Below are 14,134 nucleotides of genomic sequence, written 5' to 3'. Positions count from 1 at the left end.
GACCCAGTACCTGGATTCATACATATTGTCGGAAATTTATAAGGTTTGAGCTATTTAAGGATTCCCTAGACAAAGGGATAAAATCTGATTTAAGATTCAAAGTTATCTGTTGAACAGGGTTGAGCTTTTGCATACTAGCTCCTTTGGGGCAGTGGGGAGAGATGAGCAAGAAGCAACAGAACCTCTACAGGTAGCTTAGAGATCATCTTGATAGGGACCTCTGGCCAATGAAACAACCTTAGTAAAGTTCAGGAACCAATGAGAGGACACATGATTGCATCAAGGTGAACTGATAATGTAATGTGTAAGGTAAACGAACGCAGCGTGTTCCTGTATATACCACATGGCTGCTCCTGATTCCTGAGCTTGGGCAATACTACTTCAGAGAACACGTCTCAGTATTGGTGCACTTTGATGTCCTCTGACCTACGACCTCCCCAAATCTTTGTTTTGGCCTCAGAAAGAGATCACATTGGGGAAATGAAGCAGATCCATACCTGCAGTTCCATACCTTCTATCTGCAAGACAGCTAGGTCCATCTCATCTCCTTGGCCGAGTGCTGTTATGTTGTTCCCCTCAAGGCCTCCTTGAGGAGCCCCCATTTTATGTTCTCTCTAGGTCTCCTTCCCATCTTATCCTGGGTGGGTAATTGCTAAAAACTCTCTTGTATGGGCTAACACTACTGGGGCCCCCTGATCTACTCTCAGCATTCATCCAAGTGTTAAAATATAGAATTTTACCCCTGGCAGCAGCTTTTAAGACACAGTCTAATATGCATCAGTGTATGGATAAAGAAAAGGAAGTCTACAGAGGGGAGTAAGTAGATCAAGATCAACTGCAGTTCATGGCAGAGTCTATATCCAAACCTAGCTCACAGAGGTCAGGTGACTTGTTTGAGGTCATATGTCCAGTTGATGGCAACACTGAGTCGAGAACCCAGCTCCAGCTCCAAGACTTTTTTCCACTACAGCCTCCTTCAACCACAGCTAGACCACCACTGCCCACCCCTGATGGGAGGACCCCCCATTATTGATTCACTAATGCCTTTGAAGATATTCACCTTGAGGGCTGAGGGTCAAGGTCTGCTTTGGGCGAAAGGGTAAATGGCGCTACCTGGGAATGCTACTGACCAAGTCTGGTCTTTTATCTCACGACTGTGTTAGCCTTCCCACCTAATTCTGTTTTTATGGCTTAAGCTTTTTAATTCTTTTCCTACCCAATCCCTGTTTCTGGCCATGTGTGATTACTATCCTGCTATTTCAAGTTTCTTTCCAGTTGGGTAAGTCTCCACTCTTTTTCCTAGCACAAGGTTTTTCCTTTTGATTTCATCTCACCTGCCTGGGGGGTGTGGTGCGGGGAGCAGCTTACCTTCACACCCTTCTGTTCACGTCTCACTCACTTCTTTCCACCTCTCCACTTTTCACCACTGTCTTACTTCCCATTTCCTCTCTCCCTTCCACTTCTCTTGGAATGATGGCCCCTGAATTTCTTGCCCCCATCAAGATGGATGGCTTTCCTCCTTCTACTTAAGGGAGGGGGGGAGCCGTGAAAGCCCCAAATGCCATCTTTCATCTTATTTCCTATTTCAGCACATATCCTATTTATAACTCTGCCTCCTTCTTAGCAGATTGACACAGCACTCTGCTTGGTTCCCAGAATAAATGCAATTCAAGAATGAGTGGCAAGTCCAGGCTCCCAGGATTCTTCTGTAGGCAGGCATTTGTTAGGCGTGTTGCTGCCAGCACTGGAGAAGTGTCTCTGCTGCATCTGTGCTTCTCTGAGCCCATCTTCCGCTGTCCTGGAAACTCCTCCCATAGAAGACTTTCTTCCTAGCAGATTTCACTTCCTGATCATGTTAGCACCAGCTTACATTAAAGGTGTTTTTTACTCCCCTAGCATACACTGACTACACTATAAAAGATACTTAAGAAATACTTGTTGGGTGAATGAATGTTGGCATATTAATAATAGGTCATAACTGAGTTTGTAGGAAGCCAATTTGGAATTATAGCTGATCGTCAAAGTGAGCAATACACATTAAAATTCACATTTTAAAAATAAAAACCAATTTCATATTACACCCAATATTGCTGATGTTCCCAAATCATTATAAAACATGAATGAAGGAGCACATTTACAGAGCAACTTCCACTACTAGGAACTGTACTTTCGTTAAATGATTTCATTTATTCTACAACCTCCGAAATAGGTACTGAAATTATCCTCATTTGGGGGTAAAAAAACACAGACTCAGGTAGGTGAGCAGTTTGGCCTAAGTCACAGAAAGAGTAAGTGAATTCAACCCAAGCTATGTGCCTTCAAAGCTCACTTTAAATACTGAGGGAGGATTTGGGGGTCTCTGAACACAGCATCTAAAGTAGCACAGGCTAATAACTTCTGCTTCAGAAGTTGTCTATTTCTTTCCTGTCTATTTCTTCCCTTGTCTATTTCTTTCCTGCCTGGCACATAGTAGATGCTCAAACAAATATTTGTTGAATTAAATAATTGAATGTACCATTTAGACTCAGTTTCTTAACCTGGCATTATTCTAATTTTCCGGGCTTGACGTACACACATCAGAAGAAACCCAGCATCGAGCCTTGGAGGGTTATCAGATGGGGATGCACGAGCCAATGTTTCTGTCTTCATAAAGGAAAACAGATATGGGATGAAACCTTCACAGGCAGGATTTAGGTCAGAACTAAAGGAAACACTGTAAGATACTGGAGCGGGCCACTGAAGAAAACCAAATGTTTTGTCTACAGATCCCCATCTCTCTGAGATGAGCCAGATTCCTGCCTGCTGGGAAGGCTCTGCTTCTGAGGGTCTGCAGAGGCACCAGAAGCTGCTCTTCTGCACTTGTGGTAACAGTAGGAAGAGTGCTGCAGAAGCTGCCCTAGTTCAATGGCACCCTCTTCACAGTAATGTGGAGTTGTTAGTTCCCTTGATTGCTCTCTGATGCGTAGCTTTAATTGTATCCTTGCTTTTATGGAGAGAATAGAATCATGTTCCCAAGAGGAGAGCTAGGAAAACCCACTCCCAGCCTCCAATGCAAAGAGGAGACTGCAGAAACTGCTGCTGCATGGGTGGGCACAGAAGAAAGGTGATGAAGGAGGACAGCTACCTCCAAAGGTGTGGGGTTTATGCATGGAAGGATCACTGTCCCCTTCGCCTCTTCTAAGAGTATAAACAGCAGAATTGTATTCATAGGAAGCTGCCTGGAAATTGCATAGGAAATTTCCTATGCATAGGAATTGCCTGTGGAGGAGGGTTTATGTGGTGCTGAAAAGCTACCATCCTCCGAAAAAGCTGTCCCTCACCCACACTGGAGCTTCCATGGACTAATACCACTACTGACATAATTGTCTATTGCCTTCCTCAATTTTTATGCATGTTTCTATGCAATTGAGATCATACTGTATATACATTTTGCAATTCGCCTTTTTCACTTAACACTGTAGTTTATAAGCCTTGGAGGGTGGGAGGATTTGGTAAAATCCAGCCATTTTATAGTTGAGGGTGATATCAGGCAGAAACAGCAACAATGACCAGCACTGCTGGGTTGGCTCCTGGGAGCTGGACCAGCCCTGTCCCACTGGTGGTAGGGTTCACCCATTTATACAACTTCATGAGGCAGTAGGCAGTGGTTGGTTCTAGGAGTAAAGCAGTTTTTTAAAAAAAATCTGCTCTTAACTGTTTTTTTCCAAATTTCATAATAAACCAATATCACCTTTATAGTCAGAAAAAAATTATTGTAATTGTTTCTTCTCTGTGCTGCCAAGAAAGCAGCAAGGCATTAGAATCTGAACCAGCCGCAGAAGAGGAAGCCACCCAGGCTCATCTCACCACGCTTCAGGCTCTCCATCTAACGGGAAAATCACCCTGGACCCTCTCAGAGTAGAGACTGTAACACCATCACTATCATACAGAGAAGGTATATGGGACAAGGTAAAGAGATTAGCATCCTGGATCTGGGAGGTGGCTGAGCTTCATGGTCCACAGCTGCCCAAGCCTCCAGAGCCCACCCCCCCACACACACAAGCCTCTCAGAGGAAGAGCATTTCATTCACCTTATTTATGATCATAACCTCCCAACGTAGGCATCATTGAGAACAGATTGGAACCCAGGTATCTTTAGACCCTGAAAAAAGGAGTCAAGCTACTTTCTTTTCCCATCGCTCACTTACAGAGCTGACTAATTCATTATGCACAGGAGACACAGTGCCTAGGGACCAAAATACTTTTAGGGGTCCATAAAAATGTTTTAATATATTATATCAATGTATTTGCCATATGCCAACACAGTTGTAAAATATAAGTTTTGATGTTTTTAATGGTGGAAGGGGCGCACAAAAGCAAACGTGCCCAAGATTCATGAAAGTCATAATGTGGTCCCACTCAGCCTACATCAGCTTTGTTTTTTCCGGGCCCCACTATGAAATCACCAAGGTGGATTGCGGACCAGAATGCCTACCATTCCTCTTCTTTATCTTTCTGGTACAAAGGAAACAGAACTTGAGTGTGGATATCTGGCACGACAAATAACCAGAGCCGTGAGGTGAGACTGAGACCTCCACAGTAGAGTTAGGCAGATGGAGACATATTTCGCAGACAGCAGAAGAAACAGGTCTTTTAATTGCCCACACAAGCAACCATTATAACACAGGAAGGACAAGAAGCCACAACTCTAGGAAATAACTTGGCATTTCCCCCTTTTCTTAAGAATGATTATCCCTTATTCCTTAGGATAAGGTTTCTGTAAAATGTGAACACCCCCTTTAATAACTCTGGTCCTTCTTTTCAAATTAGAGTTATAAATAAATAAGTACAATTTGCAAACCATTTGACTACATCCCTGTAGTTTCCCAAGATTCCCTGAGGAGGCACTTACACCAATTTTTGCCTCATTAATATTTAAATAAAACCTCGAATTGAGTTGTGGGACAAACAGGCATTTACCAAGCACACGTTTGGGCACAATGCAGCACGAGGTTTAGACTTAGGGAACCAGTGGAACATTTGGTCTTTGCAGACCAGCGATAGAATAATGCAGCAAAGACTTTCGAAGGGAGAGAATATTGGTTTCAAGAGAGGAAGCCGGGGCAAAACCCCCCAGTTTTACTTGGAGTCCCTTATTCAGCAGCCACAAATACACAGGCTGCCATCAGCTACCAGGAAGTAAGCGAAACAGAGCAGCTGAGCAGGCAACCTCAAGTCCCAAGCCCAAGCCTCAGTCATTTTTAAAACATCAAGGAAAAGTTACTAAGTTCAAATCACCAAGATACTTGTGCTACAAAAGAAAATAAGTAATTTCAATTCCAAATGCTTTGTTTATAAAATGAGGTGATTTTTCAGTACATTTTGTTGTAATTTTCATTGGTAAACACTTATAGAGCACGGCACTTTGCCAAGAGAGTGTACACGATATGCTCAATAGCTCAAGCCACAGGGGTTTGCAATGTGTTTGGGAAACATGAGAAATACCAGATGTAAATGGATCACAGCAGTGTGGGGCGTACACGCTGAATGACACGGCAACAGTCCTGACTCTAAGATCTGCATGGGAGCCAAGAGAAAGGCGAATCCTCAAGTGACTGACGTGTCATCAAGGATCCAGCAGGAAGCAGATGGCACGCTCAAAGGATTTAACTGAGAGTTTAAGAAAATACTGACTGGGGTGCGGGCAGAATTAGCCAGCTGATCACAGTGGCAAACAGGTCTAGCAGCAGTGGGATGCTGGTACCACTCTTGGCCTGAAGGGGCAGAGCAAGGAACGAGTCATGGAGCCCCACTAAGTGCTGCTGCCTGAAGAGGGGGTGCTCCATAGGAGCTGAGGCCAGAAGCTCGAGATGGGGCTTGCGTAGTAAATCCCCAACTGCTGGTCACCTGCTGATGCCTCCCACAGGCCCAACCAGAAACTGGAGGGCAAGGGAGCCGGGAGATGCTGCCGTGGGGCACAGATCAGGACAGACGAGTGGAGAGTGGACCCAGCGCACAGTCTGGACACCTTACTATGGGCTTTCAGAGAAAGGGGAGATTTCTTGGCGTAGAAATGGAAGGGGGAGGGCACCTCGGACAAAGGAAGACATGCATGTATAAAAAATGGGAAATAATTTATCTTTCGGCCAGGAATGTGTGCAGAGTGCATTTTCTGAAGAGGCAGGCTGTAATGTTCAGGAAGCTTGGAGGGACAGACATTTGTGGTGGATAATGCTTTGTGCATTGCAGGATGCTTAGCAGCATCCTTGGCCTCAATAGCACCCCACCCCCAGTTGGAATAACAAAAAGCGTCTTCAGACATTGCCAAACGTCCTCTAAGGGGATGCAAAATTGTCCCCAACTGAGAACCACTGGGAAAAGAAAGGAAACGAGACTATAATCAGAAATCTGTTGAAACACAGGGCAGACAGGAGATTCTAAAGGCTTGGAACAATGTGGAACAGTAAGATGGACAAGAGAAGGACAAATGACACACACCCTTAAAAAGAGGAGCAGGCAGGCTGTGTGAGGAGAGGGGGGAGTGGTCGAGGGTAACTTTCAGGTTTGCAGACTGGACAGCAGGGAGGATTATGTCTCCGCTGACAGAGCAAGGAAGGGCTGAGGATGGTCTTAAGCAAAAGTGATATGTCTGTTGTGAACTTATTTGAAGGAAGCCAAGGATGTTTAGACAAGGCACTGAGTTGAGAAGGGAGATTGGGACTAGAGGTGTAAATCTGAGTCATCCACACAGAGACAGACTTCTATCCTCCTATGGAGAGAAGGAAAAGTAGAGAAAACCAAGACTATGGTTTTCTTTTTTTTCAGGGGAGGAGGGGGGGCGTGGGGAGGAATGGTGTTCCTATTTAGAAGAAGAATGTGGGATGGAAACAAAAGGTTCCAGAGACAAGAAAACCAGGCAGTTTTCTGAGGGGAAATGGGCTGAAGCCCAGCTCCTGCCCCACTCATCAGTTCCTTTGTCCCAGGGACTATGCCTGCTAAAAAGGAGAGACCACCTTCTTCTAATGTATACAAAGGTGCCACGTAGGCTGGGGGTGGTACTGAGAGACTCAAAGCCCCCCACAAAAGCCACAGGAGGGAGGGAAGTCAAGGAGGGAGGAGCCTTGTTGGTCCCACCTCCCCAGTGGTTAATGGTCCCCTTTTTTTTTTTTTTTTAATCACTCAAATCTGTAAAGAAGCAGACTTTGGGGGCTTCCCTGGTGGCGCAGTGGTTGAGAATCTGCCTGCTAATGCAGGGGACACGGGTTCAAGCCCTGGTCTGGGAGGATCCCACATGCTGTGGAGCAACTAGGCCCGTGAGCCACAACTACTGAGCCTGCGCGTCTGGAGCCCGTGCTCCGCAACAGGAGAGGCCGCGATAGTGAGAGGCCCGCGCACCGCAATGAAGAGTGGCCCCCGCTTGCCACAACTAGAGAAAGCCCTCGCACAGAAACGAAGACCCAACACAGCAAAAATAAATTAATTAAACTCCTACCTCCAACATCTTCTTTAAAAAAAAAAAAAAAAAAAGAAGTAGACTTTGATTATGTAGACATTTTCACTTAAGTGGAATAGACAGTTTGTTCTCCATAAGTGAGTGGTAATAGGAGGTATTACCCCTCCAGAGTTCTGAAGAAAAAGTGACGCACAGATATAAGCGGGAGGATCATGGGATCCAGAAACACAAGGGGTATCTGTGCTTCTCTGTCTCTGTGGTTCACTCTGAAGAAAGATGATGGATCTTCTTGCTTTTTTCCCTCACAAAGATTCATTTTGTGGTAGGCAGAACTCTCAGATGTCCCCCAAGATCATGGGCCCCTGGTGTATGTGCTCTGTATAGTCTCATCCCTTTGAGTGTGGGTAGGACCTGTAAATACAATGGGATACCACTCCCGTGAGTAACGTCATGTGGCAAAAGGGAATTTTCAGATGTAATCAGGTCTCCAATTAGTTGACTTTGAGTTGATCAAAAGGGAGATTATCCTGGATGGGCCTGAACTGATCAGGTGAGTCTTCAATGCAGACAAGCAGATGCTCTCTGCGGACTGGAGGAAAGCCAACAGCCATGCTGTGAAATGCTGTGAGGGCCACGTAGCTGGGGCCTGAAGATGGCTTCTAGGGGTGGAGAGGGATCCCCGGCCAACAGCCAGGAAGGACACAGGGACTTCAGTCCTACAGCCACGAGAAACTGAATTCTGCTGACTACCAGTGAGCATGGGCCCCAAGCCTCATACCAGATGCAGCTGACACCTGAATTGTAGCCTGATGAGACCCTTAGCAGAGGACCCAGCTAGGCTTTTACTGGGTTCCTGCCCCAAGGACAATGAGATCGTAAATTTATGTTGTTTGTGATAATTTGTCATACAACAAAATAAAACGAATGCCTTTATGGAGAGAAATCATGTCCACAGGGGGTACTGGCTCCACAGGGAGACTGACAGCCACACCACACAGCTGAGCCCCAGGAGTACATGGGGCCTGAGAGGAGACCAGACTGGGGTGCGACCGTCAGTACTCCTCGGTCCCAGCCTCACCGTGACCCAAGCAGCCTGTAGGATGGGGTCACATCTCATTTCCTGGAAATGGCAAACTTAAACTTAAGATCTAGGAATGTGAACCATGACATAAGCCACACAGGAGAGGCAGAACTTACTTTCTGAGCTAAGATGGTGGTGACACAAGGACGGTCAGGAGTCTAACCCTCATGCCACACTTTTCCTTACTTGACCAAATACAACGTTAGCCCCTAAGACACTGAGCTAAAAAGGCTGAATGGACACTGAAGTATCACTTTTCAGGAGGGCCTCTTGGAAGTAGAAAGGAGGAGGAAGAAAAGTGGAAGGAGAGGAAAAAAAGGAGAACATTATTCAGTAAACAAACATTTATGGTGCCCATTATGTGTGCAGTCCTGTTCAAGGCCCCAGAAACACACATGAATAAAACGAAAACCCATGTACTCCAGTGAGAGAATATAAGTAAATTGATAAAAACAAATCTTTAAAAATACATAGCATGGGGCTTCCCTGGTGGCACAGTGGCTGAGAGTCCGCCTGCCGATGCAGGGGACACAGGTTCGTGCCCTGGGCAGGGAAGATCCCACATGCCGCGGAGTGGCTGGGCCCGTGAGCCATGGCTGCTGGGCCTGCGCATCCGGAGCCTGTGCTCCGCAACGGGAGAGGCCACAACAGTGAGAGAGGCCCGCGTACCACAAAAAAAATAATAATAATACATAGCATGTAGTGATAGTAAAGTAGGAGGCTGGTATTAAATTTTAAATAGAGGGGGGAGGTCCATGAAGTCTCCCCCAAAAGGTGACATTTGAAATAGACCCAAAGGAGCTGGGGAGTGAACCATGTGGTTATCTGAGCAAATCACATTCCAGGCAAAGGAAATACAAGTGCAAAGGTCCTGGGGCAGGAGAGGGCCTGGCCTTGCTAAGGAAGAGCAAGACACCCAGTGCCGCTGGAGGGAAATAAGGAAGAAGAAAATGATGGATCCAGAGAATTTAAGGCCTTGCAGATCACTTTGTCTTTTGACAAAGTGAGGTGGAAGCCACTGAGGACTCTGAATGGAAGAGTGATGAGATCAGTCAGGTTTTCAAAGAATCGCTCTGGCAGCTGAGCTGAAAATAGACTATAGAGTGGCAAGGGCAGAAACAGAGAATTGAGTTAGGAAGGCACTGCAGTGGTCCAGGTGTGAGATGAGGTTTACTCTAACCAGTGTGTTGGTGGTAGAGGAGGTGAGAAGCGCTCAGATTCTGGATATCTTTTGAAGGTAGAGCCAACAGTATTTGCTCAGATTGGATGTAAGGTGTGAGAGAAAAAGCAGCCAGGGATAATGCCAAGGATTTTAGCCTGAGCAACTGGAAGCATGGAGTTGCATTTGCTGATATGGGGAAGACTAGAGGAACTGGTTTGGAAAGGAGTATCAGGAGTGCAGTGCGGGGCGTGTTAAGTTCCAGAAGCCTCTTAGTGGTGCTATCAAGTAGACAGCTGGATATGCGGGAGTGGAGTGTAGGAAAGGATTAGAGTTGGAGATATAAATTTGGAATTGAAAACATGAGATTGGACGAGACAAAAAAAGGGGGTGAGGGCTTCCCTGGTGGCACAGTGGTTGAGAGTACGCCTGCCGATGCAGGGGACACGGGTTCATGCCCCGGTCCAGGAAGATCCCACATGCCGCAGAGCGGCTGGGCCCGTGAGCCATGGCCGCTGGGCCTGCACGTCCAGAAAAAAAACAAAAGGGGGTGAATGTTGATGGGCAAGTCCAAGGGTAAATCCTGGGACACTCCACATTAAGGTATCAGGGAGGGGAGGAAGGACCAGTGTCTTAGTCAGTTTGGGTTGTGTGATATCGTGATTTATAATAAATACATATTTGGTCTTTGTTGTTTCTGGAACCCTCGGAAATTCCAAGGGTTCCAAAAAGCCTTGGAATTTCCTAAGTGATGAGAATGACAAAGGTGACTTTTGTTATGTTAATAAAGTGACTTTTGGATGTCGCTAAGGATGGGGGCTGATTGCCAGAAGAACTAGACATGTCATTAGAGGGTTGGAAATTTCAGTGCCACTCCCCTGGGGAGGGGAAAGGGGCTGGAGGTTGAATCAATCACCAATGGTGGGTAATAATTTTATCAAACATGCCTATGTAATAAAGCCTTCATAAAACCCCAAAAGGACAGAGTTCAGAGCTTCCAGGTTGATGAACCAGAACGCATCCACGTGCCACAGAGCAGGGCCCCAAGCTGCACAGGGACAGAAGCTCCTTTATTCTGGACTTCACCTTATGTAGCTCTCATCTGACTGTTGATTTGTATCCTTTATACTAGTCCTGATCTAGTGAGTAAACTGGTTTCATGAGTTCTATGAGCTGCTCTAGCAAATTAATTGAACCCAAGGAGGGGGTTGTGGGACCTGTGATTTATAGCCAGTCGGTCAGAAGCACAGGTGACCACCTGGATTTGAGACTAGCATCTGAAGTGGAGGGCAGTCTTGTGGGACTGAGACCTTACCTGTGGAATCTGATGCTCTCTCCGGGTAGATAGTGTCAGAATTGAGTGGAATTGTAGGACACCTAGCTGGTGTCAGAGAATTGCTTGTTGTGTGGGGGAAAAACCGCACACATTGGAACTGGATGCAGAATAGCAGGCTGCTATGACAATATACCATAGACTGGGTGGCCTAAAAAACAGAAGTTTATTTCTCACAGTTCTGGAGGCTGGGAAGTCCAAGATCAAAGTTCTGGCAGATTTGGTCCCTGTGAGAGCCTGATTCAAGGCTTACAGACTGCAACCTCCTTGCTGTGCCCTCACATGGCAGAGAGAAGGTCCCTCCCTCTTCTTAAAAGGACACTAATCCAGTCATGGGGCTCCACCCTCATGACCTCACCTAAACCTAATCACCTCCCAAAGGTCCTGCCTCCAAATACCATCATACTGGGGTTTAGGGCTTTAACATATGAATTTGGGAGGACACAACATTCATTCTACAGCAACCAGCAAAATAGACTGAGAAGGAAGAGCTAATGAGGAAGGAGAAAAACCAAGAATGTGTCATATCCTAAAACCAAGCAAAGAGTTTCAAGGATGAGAGAGTGATCAACAGGGTCAAATGCTGCTGATGAGGCTAAGAGACAACCTTTGATTTAACATCATGTTGTCTGAGATCTTGACAAGAGTACCTTCAGTGGAGTAATGAGGATGAAAGCCTGATTCAAGTGGACTCGAGAGAGACTGAGAGGACAAAAATTAGAGGCAGGAAGTACAAATAACTCTTTTAGAGAACTTTGCTGGGCTTCCCTGGTGGCACAGTGGTTAAGAATCCGCCTGCTAATGCAGGGGATGCAGGTTCGAGCCCTGGTCCGGGAAGATCCCACACGCCACGGAGCAACTAAGCCCGTGCACCGCAACTACTGAGCCTGTGCTCTAGAGCCCGTGAGCCACAACTACTGACCCCGTGAGCGACAACTACTGAGCCCGCATGCCACAACTACTGAAGCCCATGCACTTAGAGACCGTGCTCCACAACAAGAGAAGCCACCACAATGAGAAGCCCGCACACCACAACGAAGAGTAACCCCCGCTCGCTGCAACTAGAGAAAGCCCACGCGCAGCAACGAAGACCCAACACAGCCAAAAATAAATAAATAAATTTAAAGAACTTTGCAATAAGGGGAGCAGAGAAACGGGGCAAAGCTGGAGGAGAATATAATGGGAGAAACTGCAGAGTATTTGTATGTTGCTGAGAATAAAGGGAAAATGAAATGATGAAAACAGATATAGTAAATTCTCAATTACACAAGAAAACAGACAAAAAATAGTGTGACCTATTTGATGAGTTTACTTTAAAAGATCTTATGGACTAATATCTGAAACATATTTTTTTAAGTGTATGTAAGTTGTGAAACATAATAAACACCCACAAACCCACCACCCACATCAAGAGCTAAATCACCACCAATCACATCTATTCATGTGCTCTTCTCTCTTCCATGACCCCTGCCTCTCTCTTAGAAGAAAGCAACTTTCCTGAATTTTATGATTGTGAATTCCTTGTAAAGTTATATTCTCTTCACTACATCCTGTTGTATTTATTGACTGACGGAACTTCAACCTGGCCTCCTGCAGACTGTCACACCACTTCGGTCAGACAGTAACATGAAATTACTTTCTTACACCTAACCTCCCACACTAAAATTCCATTTTTCACCTTCCATCTCTAGCTTTGCCTAAAACTCCCCTTCTTCTGCATGAAGATAATTATTATTCTTTCTTCTCTGTATCATTTACCCTGCATGAAAGCAGGAAGGGCCCAGCACACCTTCTTCCCTTGTACACACACAGAACAGACCCTAGTGGCCACAGCATTCTTTTTCTCCTGGAAGATGCACCTGGAGCCCTCAAACCTCCAGCCTCCCTGTCCAATCCTAAGGCACACACTGCCCAGCAGATGCCTATACCAACAGCTGGTGGCCCCTCAACAGAGGGCTCAGGAAGGTGAGTGATGGCCAGTGATTCTGTTTCTTTTATCCCCTACTTGCCTGTGGACAAGTGGCCATCCTCAAGTCATCCAGAATTCTCCACGTGTGCAAGGACCTGCAAGACTCTAACAAATGCCAACAGACTGGACCCTTTGCACACAGATGACAGCAAGCTCTGAAAGCCCTCTGCATACATGAAACAAAAACCCAGCTCCCCCACTTGCTCACAGATGCTTGAAATTGCTTTAAGGAGAGACAACAGCTTTCATCTCACAACTACAGAAACCTCTGAAGGCCCTGGATGAACTAACTCACTGATTTAGACCAGCGCACACTACTGTTGGACTGAAAGAGTGGATGACGCAATGGGCACCTTAAAAATGGGTATGAAATGCCAAGGGTTATAGCAGAGAAAGAGGGGGCTTTTTTTGCTTCCTTGGGAGCTTAAGAAAGAAAAATCTTGAAATCAGAAGACTTTGGCAAAGGTCTTGTCAAACTCAGCCTCACTGCCAGTTGTCTGACCATAGGCAAGTTACTCAACCTTTTAAGCCTGTCTCTTATTTCTAAAGGGAAGGTAAATATTGATACCTACCTCCAGAGTTACCGTGAGACTTCGATGCCATTCTGCACGTGACTATTTTCCTTCTTACCCTGTTGCCTCTGGCATCTTGAGCTCTGTTCCTATCCACACTAGCTCCATTCCCCTTTCTTAGCATTATAGATGTTAAAAGCGAGAAGTCTGGAACCACGAAATGTGGGTTCAAATCCTAACCCTATCACTTGCTGTGATCTTGGGCAAGTTACTTAGAGCTCTGTGCTGTTTTCTCACCTGTAAAAATGAAGACAATAAGAGTACTTGCTTCATGGGGTGATTGTAAGGACTGAGCGAGTTAGTATGTTAAAAAAAAAGGGGCGGGACACTGCAAGAACTGCTGTGACAACTGTTCCCCAGGGCTTCCCCTCACGTGCTCACTTTCCGCAAGCCAAAAAATCACTGAAAACTCCTCCACTTCCGCTCTCTAACGCACAAAAGCCCACTGTAAATTGCTACACATTCCCCCAGGTTTCTCAACGCCCCAGTCTCATCCCTAAACCGCTAGGCCGTCTGGTCCTTCTGCCACACACAAAAAAAACAAAAAAACCCGAAGCAGTTCTGAGTTTCATAGCCCCGCCCCGGGCG

The sequence above is a fragment of the Monodon monoceros genome, unplaced genomic scaffold (genome assembly GCF_005190385.1).
Source record: "Monodon monoceros isolate NGI ecotype Baffin Bay Population unplaced genomic scaffold, NGI_Narwhal_1 Super_Scaffold_11, whole genome shotgun sequence".
NCBI lineage: Eukaryota > Metazoa > Chordata > Mammalia > Artiodactyla > Monodontidae > Monodon > Monodon monoceros.
This window is presented reverse-complemented; position numbering follows the sequence as displayed.